This window comes from Odontesthes bonariensis, chromosome 13, assembly GCF_027942865.1.
Source record: "Odontesthes bonariensis isolate fOdoBon6 chromosome 13, fOdoBon6.hap1, whole genome shotgun sequence".
In the NCBI taxonomy this organism is placed as follows: Eukaryota; Metazoa; Chordata; class Actinopteri; order Atheriniformes; family Atherinopsidae; genus Odontesthes; species Odontesthes bonariensis.
The window spans coordinates 4,065,755-4,078,645 of NC_134518.1; the positions used below are offsets into that span (position 1 = coordinate 4,065,755).

The window sequence follows — 12,891 nt, forward strand, 5'->3', positions numbered from 1 at the left end:
GGGGGGGCTGAAGCCTATCCCAGCGGAAATTGGGTGAGAGAAGGAAGATCATCTTGTTAATGCTACGCTTACTATGCTCTCTTCTGACTACAACTTGTAATCATCAGTTGACATTGAGTTAGAAAAGTTTCATCTTACAGGGTCTACTGACAACTGTTGATTACGATCCTTCAGTTTCGTCCGTCTTTTAAAGGTTACGCTCCCTTGTAGTTGGCTCAAAGATTTCTTTGGTAGTGTGGCCGAGTGGTCGAAGGCGCTGGATTTAGGCTCCAGTCTCTGTGGAGTTGTGGGTTCAAATCCCACCACTGGCAATGTGGCTGCTTCCTCGGTGGCAGTTTCACAATCAAAAGTAAAAATCAGTTTGAAAAAAAAACATCGCCATGAAGAAGATGGAACTCCCAGGAAATCATACACATGTGCTGGTCCTTTGGGGAGGTAACCCATATGTCAAGTCCACTTTCATCCTTTGATAATTCAAATTCAATTCAAATTCAAAAATACTTTATTTATCCCAGAGGGAAATTAAATGTTGATGTAGCTCAATTAAATCAAGGAGTTATTTTAGATGCTGATGGCTGTGGGCAGGAATGATTTCCTGTAGCGGTCCGTTTTGCATCCAAACTGAAGAAGCCTTTGACTGAAGAGACTCTGTTTTCCGATAACAGTCTCATGGAGAGGATGTTCAGGGTTGTCCATAATTCTCTTGATTTTATGCAAAATCCTTCTTTGCTTTATTGTCTCCAGAGGTTCCACAGTCGTCCCCAGAACAGAACCAGCCTTCTTTATCAGGTTGTTGAGTCTTTTTAGGTACCTGGTTCTGATGCTGCTGCCCCAACAGATGACGCAAGAGGAAATGACGCTCTCCACAACAGACTTGTAGAATATCTGCAACATCTTGTTGCAAAACTTGAAGGACCTTAGCTTCCTCAAGAAGTACAGTCTGCTCTGTCCTTTCTTGTAGATGACTTCACTGTTGTGTCTCCAGTCCAGTCTGTTGTCTACATGAACACCAAGGTATTTATATTCCTCAACCACCTCCACTTCTTCTCCCATGATGAAAACAGGGTTTGATCTGACCCTGTTTCTCCTGAAATCTACAATCATCTCCTTTGTTTTGTTAACATTCAAGATGAGATGATTGTTCCCACACCATGCCACAAAGCGGTCCACCAGCTCTCTGTACTCAGCTTCTTGTCCATCTCTGATACACCCGACAACTGCAGAGTCATCTGAATATTTCTGTAGATGACAGGAGTCTGACTTGTACTGGAAGTCTGAAGTGTACAGAGTGAAAAGGAATGGTGAGAGTACAGTCCCCTGTGGTGCTCCTGTGCTGCTGATCACCTGGTTAGACACACAATTCTTCAGTCTGACAAACTGTGGTCTGTTTGTCAGGTAGTCATTAATCCAGGTGATTGTTGAGGCCTCCACCTGAGTCTTCTGGAGTTTCAGACTAAGCAGATCAGGCTGGATTGTGTTAAATGCACTGGAGAAATCAAAGAACATGATCCTCACAGTGCTGCCTGCTTTGTCCAGATGACAGTGGGTTTGTTGAAGCAGGTGTATGATAGCATCAACTCCATGGCGATAAGCAAACTGCAGGGGGTCCTGATATGTGCTGGTTTGCTTACACAGGTGGGTCAACAGGAGTCTCTCCAGGACCTTCATGATGTAGGATGTCAGGGCAACAGGTCTGTAGTCATTGATGTCTGAAGGGTGAGTTTTCTTTGGTACCAGAACCAGACAGGATGTCTTCCACAACAGTGGTACCTTCTCTTGGGTCAAGCTAAGGTTGAAAAGGTGTTGCAGAATCCCACAGAGCTGCTCTGCACAGGCCTTCAGGACTCGGGGGCTGACACCATCTGGACCTGCAGCCTTGTTCCGGTTCAGTCTCTCCAACTGCCTCTTCACCTGACTTCTAGAAACAGAAAAGTGGGAGGGGGAGGCAAAGGGGACAGCAGCATCTCCTGATTTGGTTGAAGACAAACTAGTGGAAGCAGAAGAATCCATGACTGAGGTGGAGGTGGAGATGTTACAGGAAAGCTGTGGGTCAGAGGAGGGTGGGATGTCTCTTTGGCTGGGAACAGGAGGGGAGGATGGTGAGCTTGTTCCTGAACTGAACCTGTTGAAGAATGTGTTCAGCTCATTTGCTCTGTCCAGACTTCCATCCATCCGATCCTCCCTCTGCTTGAGGCCTGTGATCTTCTTCATTCCTGACCACACATCTCTGATATTGTTCCTCTGCAGTTTACTCTCAAGCTTCTTTCTATACACCTCCTTGCTCTCTCTGATCTTGACTTTGAGCTGCTTCTGTATACTCCTCAGTAACTCCCTGTCTCGCTCCCTAAAGGCTCTTTTTTTCTTGTTCAATAGTTCCTTTAGCTCACTGGTGATCCAGGGTTTGTTATTAGGGAAGCATCTCACTGTTCTGGTGGGGATGGTGTTGTCCACACAGAAGTTTATATAGTCAGTCACACACTCAGTCATGGCATTAATGTCCTCTCCATGTGGCTTACAAAGAGAAATCCAATCGGTTGCATCAAAACAACCCTGTAAGGCTTCTTCAGCTTCATGTGACCACTTTTTAACAGTCCTTTTTGTGACAGGTAGTCTCTGGACAAGGGGTTTATATGCTGAACAGAGAAAAACAAGGTTGTGATCTGATTTTCCCAGGGGAGGTCTTGATTTGGAAATGTATGAATCCTTGACATTTGTGTAAAACAAATCCAATGTCTTGTTTTCTCTGGTAGAGCAGCTGACAAACTGTTGAAAAGTTGGCAGTGTAGCAGAGAGTGAGGCATGATTAAAATCACCAGATATTGCCACAAAAGAATTGGGGTGTTGTGTCTGTATCTGAGCAACAACGGAACTGATGACATCACATGCAGTGTCGGCAACAGCTGAGGGTGGAATGTAAACAGCCACCAAAACAACACTGGTGAACTCTCTTGGCAAATAATATGGACGAAAACCTACTGCCAATAGTTCAATGTCAGGACTGCAGAGACGACTCTTCACAGTAACATGTCCTGGGTGACACCATCTGTTGTTGACAAGCACTGCCAATCCACCCCCTTTCCTTTTCCTGCTACTCTTTAAATCTCGATCTGCTCGTACAGTCAGGAAGCCCGGCAGAGAGACGCTGGAGTCGAGGATATGATCCTGCAGCCATGTCTCAGTAAAACACATAATGCTACATTCCCGATATTCTTGCTGAGTCCTTGTCAAGGCTAGAAGTTCATCCAACTTGTTAGCTAACGATCTTACATTGCCCATGATGACGGATGGCAGAGATGGTTTGAACTTCTTCTTTCTTTCTCTCCTCTTTGCTCCTGCTCTGCATCCACGACGCCTCCTTTTCAATTCCAGTGGGATTTCTGGCTTCAGTTGTCGAATTATTTCTGCTTTTCCAATGTTAATCAGCTGCTCCCTGTTGTAAACCACCTTGTTGCTATGGTTATGCATCATAACAAAAGAGCAAAATATACAAAAGTATTGGGAAAAATCAATCCAGCTGCACAGCATCCAAGGCAGGAAGGAACAGTTATCCAAAAAATGCAATTTCTTCCAAGAAATAACAGGAATGAAATTTAGAAAAAAAAAGAATAAATCTCAATGTGAGGTACAGAGCTACTCCAACGTGCTGCCACCCTCAGCAGCGCATTCTAGAATTTCTAAGGTTCAAACATGAATCCCAAATCTTTTTAGGTACCCCTTTCAGTCTTAATGTGTGACAACAGAAAGAAAGCTCATTTTACCCAGTCGAACTTGTTACTGACATTTTGAAGAACTTCAGTTTCTTCTACTGCCAGAGATAAAGGGGACCTTGGTCAGAAATAATTTTTATATGTGGAACTACAGAGAGTCCTTAATAAAGCTTATACATTAATGTCACACACAACTAAAGAGTCCCTTCAGGGTCACAGAATAAACAGTGAAACAGCACATGCAAAAAAATGGATGCATGGATGTAAACGTTTCTATACAACAGGCTGAAAGTATTGCTTGTATTATTCTGCATTAGAAAAGTTTCATCTACCAGGGTCTACTGACAAGCGTTGATTACAATCCTTCAGTTCAGTGATGGTCCCTTGTTGTTGGCCCCTGGCTATCTTCGGTTGTTATGGCACTAAAAAAAATGAATTTTTATTTTGGACAAAAAACAAACTTTTAAAAATTGTAATCTTCAATAGTCATCTGCAATTGTATCACCTCTAAGCTCTCAACCGCAGATAACGATAATGATGATAATGCTTAACAAATGGGCCCAGGAGCTGCGCAAAATTTATTTCCACTCATATTCTGAAACATCTTTACATCATCATCACGAATGTAAACTTTTCATTATATACTCAGTTTTTCTTCTGAAGGTCGTTTGAGTGGGCGTTTGTGTGTATGTGCGTGCGCCAAATGCCTCAGCAATTGGCATTCCAGTCTACATGTAGTCATTCTGTCTCACTGATTGAGCCTGTTGTCTAAATGAGGAGCAGTTAATTACCTCCTCACAGCAGCTCTCTTCACCATGCAGCTTACCCACCAAGGCTACAGAACACAACACAACACGACACCTCTGGTTAACAAATTAGACACAGCGGCAAAGAAGGGATGGAAGATTGAGAAAATGGAACAATGGAGCAGTGTAAGGGATTAAATGAGGGTAAGAAAATAAAAGAAATTTGAGGATAAGATTAAAGAATTGGCTTGAAAGGAAAGCAAGGAAAGACAGGTGAGTAGGAGGAGAATATAAGAGGATATGGAAAGTAATTGAGTGAGAAGATGAGAGGAAACCCCAGGATGCTGGAGAATAGATGAGCGACCAAAGCAAGATGGTAAGAAGTTAAAAGAGATGACAAAGGAAGATTAACTGTAATGACAAGGGAACGCTCATACAAATGGGAGATGGTGAGAAAAAGTAAAAGGAAAGAGGCGGTCAGGAAACTGAAATGACACCAGAACCACAGGAAGCTGCTTTAACAAATGGGGTTGTGCGGTGGCCTAGCAGCACTGTGCCGCGTTACTGCCCATTTTTCATTAACGGTGTGATTTATTAACATAGTGCTGAGAGGATCGTAGCAGGGGCTTTTGATTAAGGCCATTAGATATTAGACATTAGCCATGAGATTACTCACACCGCTGGGGTGCGTTAGATTTTTTTTATACCAGGGCTTGCCCAGGGGCACCCATTCTGACTTCTCTCTTTAAAGTCTCCCCTCAACAATGATCTGATCTCCTTAGCGGCTCAGCAGGTGAAGGATTGTGCAACAGGTTGGGCACACTTGACCTTTGTCAGGTCATTGCTACTTTCCTTTGTTTTTTTTTTTCAAAAATTTTGTCATTGATTGTCCTCTTTCCCCTGCTCTTAAGATCACTGAAGTATGCATTCTTACTGTGAAGTGTTGTGAATATATGTACAAATGTCCATTATGCTATATTTTGTTGCTCAGGGTTTGGGGTAGGCTGCAGCTTTTGCACGATTGTTTGCAAATTCTCTGCCTGTGTGTTTCAATTTCCTCCTACAGTCCAAAGACATACATGATAGTTTTTTTTTTGTTATGTTTACTTGACGTTAGGAAAAAAGTTAATTATTGCGTTAGTCCAACTGAACTGACTGTATTTTTACATTTTATTTAGCACTTTCCCAGTCTAGGAACCCAAATTTGCATCTGATGGTACTGAATTACATTAAAATGAGTGAAAGTTTGAGTCTGTGAATTAAGTCTCAAATGTAATATCATCTTGGACAGGCTCCAAGAAAAGAATCAATTAAAACAGCTTCAGATGTTTTTACATTTCTACAACACTGACCTCCTTCTTAAACTCTTTTCAAAAAGAAAACCGTGTCATCATACATCAAATGTACAGGGACAAATTTTCATGGAAACTTACTTTTATACAAGCTAAAGAGTTTGACATCTTTATTTGTGAAGGTTACACTGCTGTTTACAGTACAGACCAAAAGTTTGGACACACCTTCTCATTCAATGATTTTCCTTTTTTTTCATGACTATTGACATTGTAGATTCACACGGAAGGGATCAAAACTATGAATTAACATGTGGAAATATGTACTTAACAAAAAAGTGTAAAACAACTGAAAATACGCCTTATATTCTAGTTTCTTCAAAGTAGCCACCTTTTGTGATTACTGCTTTGCACACACTCTGCATTCTCTTGATGAGCTTCAACAGGTAGTCACCTGAAACGGTTTTCACTTTACAGGTGTGCCCTGTCAGGTTTAATAATTCGGATTTCTTGCCATAAATGGGGCTGGGACCATCAGTTGTGTTGTGCAGAAGTCAGGTGGATACACAGCTGATAGTCCTACTGAATAGACTGTTAGAATTTGTATTATGGCGAGAAAAAAGCAGCTAAGTAAAGAAAAACGAGTGGCCATCATTACTTTAAGAAATGAAGGTCAGTCAGTCCGAAAAATTGGGAAAACTTTGAAAGTGTCCCCAAGTGCAGTCGGAAAAACCATCAAGTGCTACAAAGAAACTGGCTCACATGAGGACCGCCCCAGGAAAGGAAGACCAAGAGTCACCTCTGCTGCGGAGGATAAGTTCATCCGAGTCACCAGCCTGAGAAATCACAGGTTAACAGCAGCTCAGATTAGAGACCATGTCAATGCCTCACAGAGTTCTAGCAGCAGACACATCTCGAGAACAACTGTTAAGAGGAGACTGTGTGAATCAGGCCTTCATGGTAGAATAGCTGCTAGGAAACCACTGCGAAGGTCTTTGGTTCCAACCACCGTGTCTTTGTGCGAAGCAGAAAAGGTGAACGGATGGACTCTACATGCCTGGTTCCCACCGTGAAGCATGGAGGAGGAGGTGTGATGGTGTGGGGGTGCTTTGCTGGTGACACTGCTGGGAATTTATTCAAAATTGAAGGCATACTGAACCAGCATGGCTACCACAGCATCTTGCAGCGGCATGCTTTTCCATCCGGTTTGCGTTTCGTTGGACCACCATTTATTTTCCAACAGGACAATGACCCCAGACACACCTCCAGGCTGTGTAAGGGCTATTTGACCAACAAGGAGAGTGATGGGCTGCTGCGTCAGATAACCTGGCCTCCACAGTCACCGGACCTGAACCCAATCGAGATGGTTTGGGGTGAGCTGGACCGCAGAGTGAAGGCAAAAGGGCCAACAAGTGCTAAGCATCTCTGGGAACTCCTTCAAGACTGTTGGAAGACTATTTCAGGTGACTACATCTTGAAGCTCATCAAGAGAATGCCAAGAGTGTGCGAAGCAGTAATCAAAGCAAAAGGTGGCTAGTTTGAAGAACCTAGAACATAAGACATACTTTCAGTTGTTTCGCACTTTTTTGTTAAGTATATAATTCCACATGTGTTAATTCATAGTTTTGATGCCTTCAGTGTGAATTTACAATCTTCATAGTCATGAAAATAAAGAAAACTCTTTGAATGAGAAGGTGTGTCCAAACTTTTGGTCTGTACTGTATACCCAAGGATTCCCACACAAAAAGCTGTGTCCATGGGAGATCCACTCCTTTCTTTGCAGACACTATATAGTGTGCATTTCTATGTAGGTTACATTCAAATTACAACCTATGAAAAGACTCTAGCATTGAAGGCCAGGTCATAGTAGGCAGTTTTTGTTAATGAGCCACACAGTCTGCTCAAGTGGGATTTTGGCGTACAAAACATTAATCGTTTTCATAACAGACGGACATTTCTTTAATATTTATTAGATATACACTTAGTTTTTTTGTTTGTTTTTTTCAATCAAGATACAGAATATTTTTGAGTGAATTTAGACAAGTTAATAGAAAAGTTTTGTTAACTTATGACTGGGCTAATCTATTATCCAATTCTTTTACACTAAGCAGAGTTTTTCTTCTATTTTGAAAGACATAATTTGATTTATCTAAACTCATTATTTAAAATCAATAAAGTTTGTTTACAATGACGTTTGATATTAAAAAAGTCACAATACAAAACACTAACTCACATGGTATAATTCAGTCAGAATTATGATAATTATATCTTAAAAATACAGAAAGTCATGCAAAAATAAAATCTTACATAAAAAACATTGTGGTGCATACAATGCAAGATGTGACATTGAGATGATATACAAAATGATTTGCCATCATTAATTTAAAACTGATCATTGGTTGTCAAGGAATTGACTTTTCATGTCCTGTTAAAACTACAAATAACTGGTAGTGTGGCCGAGTGGTTGAAGGTGCTGGTTTCAGGCTCCAGCCTCTGTGGAGGTGTGGGTTTAAATCCCACCATTGCCATTGTGTTTGCTTTCTTTGGTGATAGTAACGAAGAATTTAATTATAGTTTTCCTTTCAAGGCTGTATAGATGAATAGTAATGAATATGTATTGAGAAGACTATCCCAAAGAACTGGAAAGAAACAATGTGCTCTTCCCAAAATGTTGCCTTTCCCTTTACAGTAAAATGAAGAGTAGAATAGAATAGAATAGAAAAATACTTTATTTATCCCCCAATGGGGGAAATTCAAATTCGTCAAGTAGCTCAACAATTCTTTTTTTAAATATTTACAATGATTGAATTAACAACAATAATAATACTACTACTAACTAAATAATAATAAATGACTAAATGGCAAAATAAACAAACAAATAAATAACAATCAATCAATCAATTTGAGAAGAACTCAGCAGTCACTGTTATAAAGCCTTATGGCTGTGGGAACAAAGGACCTTCTGAACCTCTCAGTCCTGCAGCGCAGAGAGATGAGCCTCTCACTGCAGCTGCTCCTCTGTCCTGTCAGGATGCTGTGGAGAAGATGTTTATTATTCTCCATCACAGAATCTAACTTCCTCCTCATCCGTTTCTCCACCACAGCACCAAGAGAGTCCAGCCTTCTGCCTACAACAGAACCAGCCTTTTTCACCAGTTTGTCCAGGCGCCTACAGTTTCTGTCTGTAGTGCAACTACCCCAGCAGACAGCAGCATACAGTGCACTCTCAATGATAGTGTGATAAAACATACTCATCATATCACTGCAGACATTGAAGGTCCTGAGCCATCTCAGGAAAAAGAGACGGCTCTGGCCCCTCCTGTACACTGTGTCTATGTTGGCAGACCACTCCAGTTTATTATCCAGCACCACCCCCAGGTATTTGCAGCTCTGAACAGTCTCATCTCCCTTCCATCAATGCAGACTGACTGGTATGGGGTTTTAGATCTCCTGAAGTCCACCACCAGCTCTTTGGTTTTGGTGGTGTTCAGGAGCAAACAGTTCTTTTTGGTCCAGTCAGTAAAGGCCTCCACAAGGTCCCTGTACTCCTTCTCCTGTCCACCGCGCACCCATGCCACAACAGCCGTATCATCAGAATACTTCTGAATGTGGCATGACTCTGAGTTGTACCTGAAGTCTGATGTGTATCAAATCAAATCAAATTTATTTGTATAGCACATTTCATGTACAAACAGTTCAAAGTGCTTTACATAAAATAAAAGCATTGCAGCAGGGAGTGCAAGAAGCATTAAAAATACATAAAATAATATAAAGAGAAACAAATGAAATCATTTAAATGAATTTAAAATCAGGCAACAGTCCAGATAAATTAAAAGATAGCGTGCAGATTTCATGCATAGACACATGAGAAAAGAAATGTCTTTAACCTGGATTTAAAAATGTCTACATTTGGTGAAAGTTTAATCTCCACTGGCAGTTTGTTCCACTTGTTTGCAGCATAACAGCTAAATGCTGCTTCTCCATGTTTAGTCTGGACTCTGGACTGGACCAGCTGACCTGAGTCCTTGGATCTAAGAGCTCTGCTGGGTTTATATTCTCTGAATATATCACAGATGTATTTTGGGCCTAAACTGTTCTGGGATTTGTAAACCATCAGCAGGCTTTTAAAATCTATTCTGTGACTGACTGGAAGCCAGTGTAAAGATTTTAAAGCTGCTGTGATGTGTTCAGATCTCTTAGTCCGGGTTAAAACTCCAGCAGCAGCGTTCTGGATGAGCTGCAGATGTTTAATGCTCTTTTTGGGAAGTCCAGTTAAAAGAGCGTTACAGTAATCGAGTCTACTGGAGATGAATGCATGGATGAGTTTCTCCTGGTCTTTTTGGGAGAGCAAACCTTTAATTCTGTTGATATTTCTGAGGTGGTAAAAAGCTGCCTTGGTGACAGCTTTGATGTGGCTGCTGAAAGTCAGATCTGAGTCTATCAACACTCCGAGGTTACGAACTTGGTCAGTGATTATAAGGTCCCGAGTCTCAAGATATGTACCAACGCTGTACAGGGTGAAAAGAAAAGGAGCCAAAACAGTACCCTGCGGAGCCCCAGTACTGCATTCCAGTGTTCCAGAAACACATCTCCCCAACCTGTCATACTGTGGTCTGGCAGACAGATAGTCTATAATCCATGATGTCAGGGAGGGGGCCACACCCATACCGAGCAGCTTATCTTTCAGTATGGGAGGCCGTATGGTGTTGAAGGCACTGGAGAAGTCAAAGAACATGATTCTCACATATGAACCAGGCACATCCAGATAAACATATGCCCGATGCAACATGTACAGAATCGCGTCTTCCACTCCTGTGTTTCTGGTAGGCAAACTGGAGGGGGTCAAGAGCCTCAGCAACCTGCAATCTCATGCGACGAACAAGAAGTCTCTCCAAGGTCTTCATGATATGAGATGTCAAAGCCACCGGTCTGTAGTCATTCAGCTCCACCGGTTGCCCTAATTTGGGCACCGGTATGAGACAAGAAGTTTTCCACAGCACCGGGACTTTTTCCATCTGAATGCTCATATTGAAGAGCCTCTGAAGAGGGACTGCTAGTTGACCAGCACAGTCCCTCGGAAGCCTTGGACAGACTCCATCTGGGCCTGAAGCCCTCCCTGGCTTAAGTCTCCTGAGCTCAGCTCCAATTTCCTCTATAGTTAGAGACAGAGGTTGTAGCGGAGGGATGGCGACAGGAGTGATGTTGCTATCAACCATAGAGATGGGGGTGGGGGTGCAGCTGGACAGAGGAGGGCTAGTGGTGGGAGTTGCTGCAGAGGTGGAGGAGCAGATGGACCGAGGAGGCCAGGCGGTGCAAGCTGCCGCAGAGGTGGATGTGCAGCTGGGCTCTGGATGCCTGGTGGTGGAAGCTGCCGCAGAGGTGGAGGTGCAGCTGGGCTGATGAGGCCAGGCGGTGGGAGCTGCCGCACAGATGGAGGTGTAGCTTGGCTCAGGAGACCAGGCGGTGGAAGTTGCTGCAGAAGTGGAGGTACAGTTGGACAGAAGAAGCTTGTTGGTGACAGCAGAGGTAGAGGTGCAGTCAGGCGGAGGAGGAGGCTCGGCCATGCAGGTTGCCATTGAGGTGGAAGTACAGCAGGGCAGTGGAAGCAGTATAGAGGAAGCAGCTGTAGTGGTGGGGGTGGAGGGAGCAGCAGCAGAGGAGGGAAAAGCCACACTGTCAAACCTGTTGTAATAATGGTTGAAAGTGTTGGCTCTGTCCACATCACCTCCTACAGACTGAGAGTTCTTCAGTCTGTATCCAGTGATGGTCCTCATGCCCCTCCACACCTCCTTGGTGTTATTGTTCTCCAGCTGTCTCTCTACCTTTTTCTTGTACTCCACCTTAGCTCGACGTAAGGTCTTTTTAAGCTCCTGTTGTACACTCCTCCGCCTTTCTCTATCCCCATTCTGGAACGCCCTCTTTTTCTGGTTCAGGAGGTCTTTGATGTCACTGGTGATCCATGGTTTGTTATTTGGATAGCACCTTACAGTCCTGACTGGAATCACAGTGTCCCTACAGAAGTTAATGTAGTCTGTGATGGTGCTGACCCTCCTGTCCATGTCAATGTCCATTTCTTCTTACTCCAGCAGTACATCCCAGTCTGTGACATCAAAGCAGTCTCTCAATGCATCACTCGCCTCTGGTGACCACTTCCTGAAAGATCTGGTAGTAACAGGAAGTCTTTGTACACACGGTCTGTATGTGGGTTGTAGATAGACCATGCTGTGATCAGATCTACCCAGTGGTGGAAGAGACACTGTCCTGTAAGCCTCCTTCACGTTAGCATGGAAAAGATCTAATGTCTTTTCTCCACGTGTTGGACAGTCCACATACTGTACAAAGCCAGCCAGGCAGGAGGATAGAGAGACGTGGTTGAAATCTCCTGTGATTGCAATGAATGCCTCAGGATGCTGGGTCTGTATCCTAGCAACGGCGTCATGGATGACGTCACACGCCGTTACAAGTGCCGCCCTCGGTGGAATGTAAACAACGATGACGACTGTGTATGGGAACTCTCTGGGCGCATAGAATGAACGGAAACCAACTGATAGCAGTTCGATGTCTGGACAACAAACCCTCTCCTTAACAGTCACATTGCGGGGGTTTACCCATCTCTGATTGAAGAACAGTATAATACCCCTGCCTTTCCGCTTACCGCCGCTCGTTCTCGGGTCTCGATCCGCTCTTACGGCTGTGAAGCCGGGTATGTCCACACATGAGTCTGGTGTGTTGTCATTCAGCCAGGACTCAGACAGACAGATCAAACTGATCTCCTTATACAGCCGTTGGTTCCGCACAAGCGCCTCTAACTCATCACACTTGTTTGGTAGCGAGTTAGCGTTTCCCATGATCACTGAGGGCAGAAAAGGTTTGTACCTCCACCTCCTGTTGTGCCCCTTTGCCTTTAGTTTCGCTCCAGCTCTGCATCCACGGTACAGCTTTTTAAGCTCGGAATTGGATGTTTAATTCCGCGTCCAATCCTTGACAGTGCCAACAGTTCTTCTCTTGTGTACACTGCTTTAGTAGTAGTGCACATTCTCAAAAAAATTAATTAAAACAAAAAAGCAGATCAATAAAAACTAACTAAAATGTTTAGATAGAAACAAAAAATGAAAAATAATCATATAAATGATGAGAAAAATTGAGCTA

General features: G+C 43.1%; 1 non-coding gene across 1 annotated transcript; it reads left to right on the plus strand.

Moving 5' to 3' along the window:
* Window positions 1–229: 229 nt before the first annotated feature.
* On the plus strand, window positions 230–311 carry trnal-uag (transfer RNA leucine (anticodon UAG)). The gene has a single exon. It is a non-coding gene; the product is annotated as a tRNA-Leu (tRNA).
* Window positions 312–12,891: the final 12,580 nt, after the last annotated feature.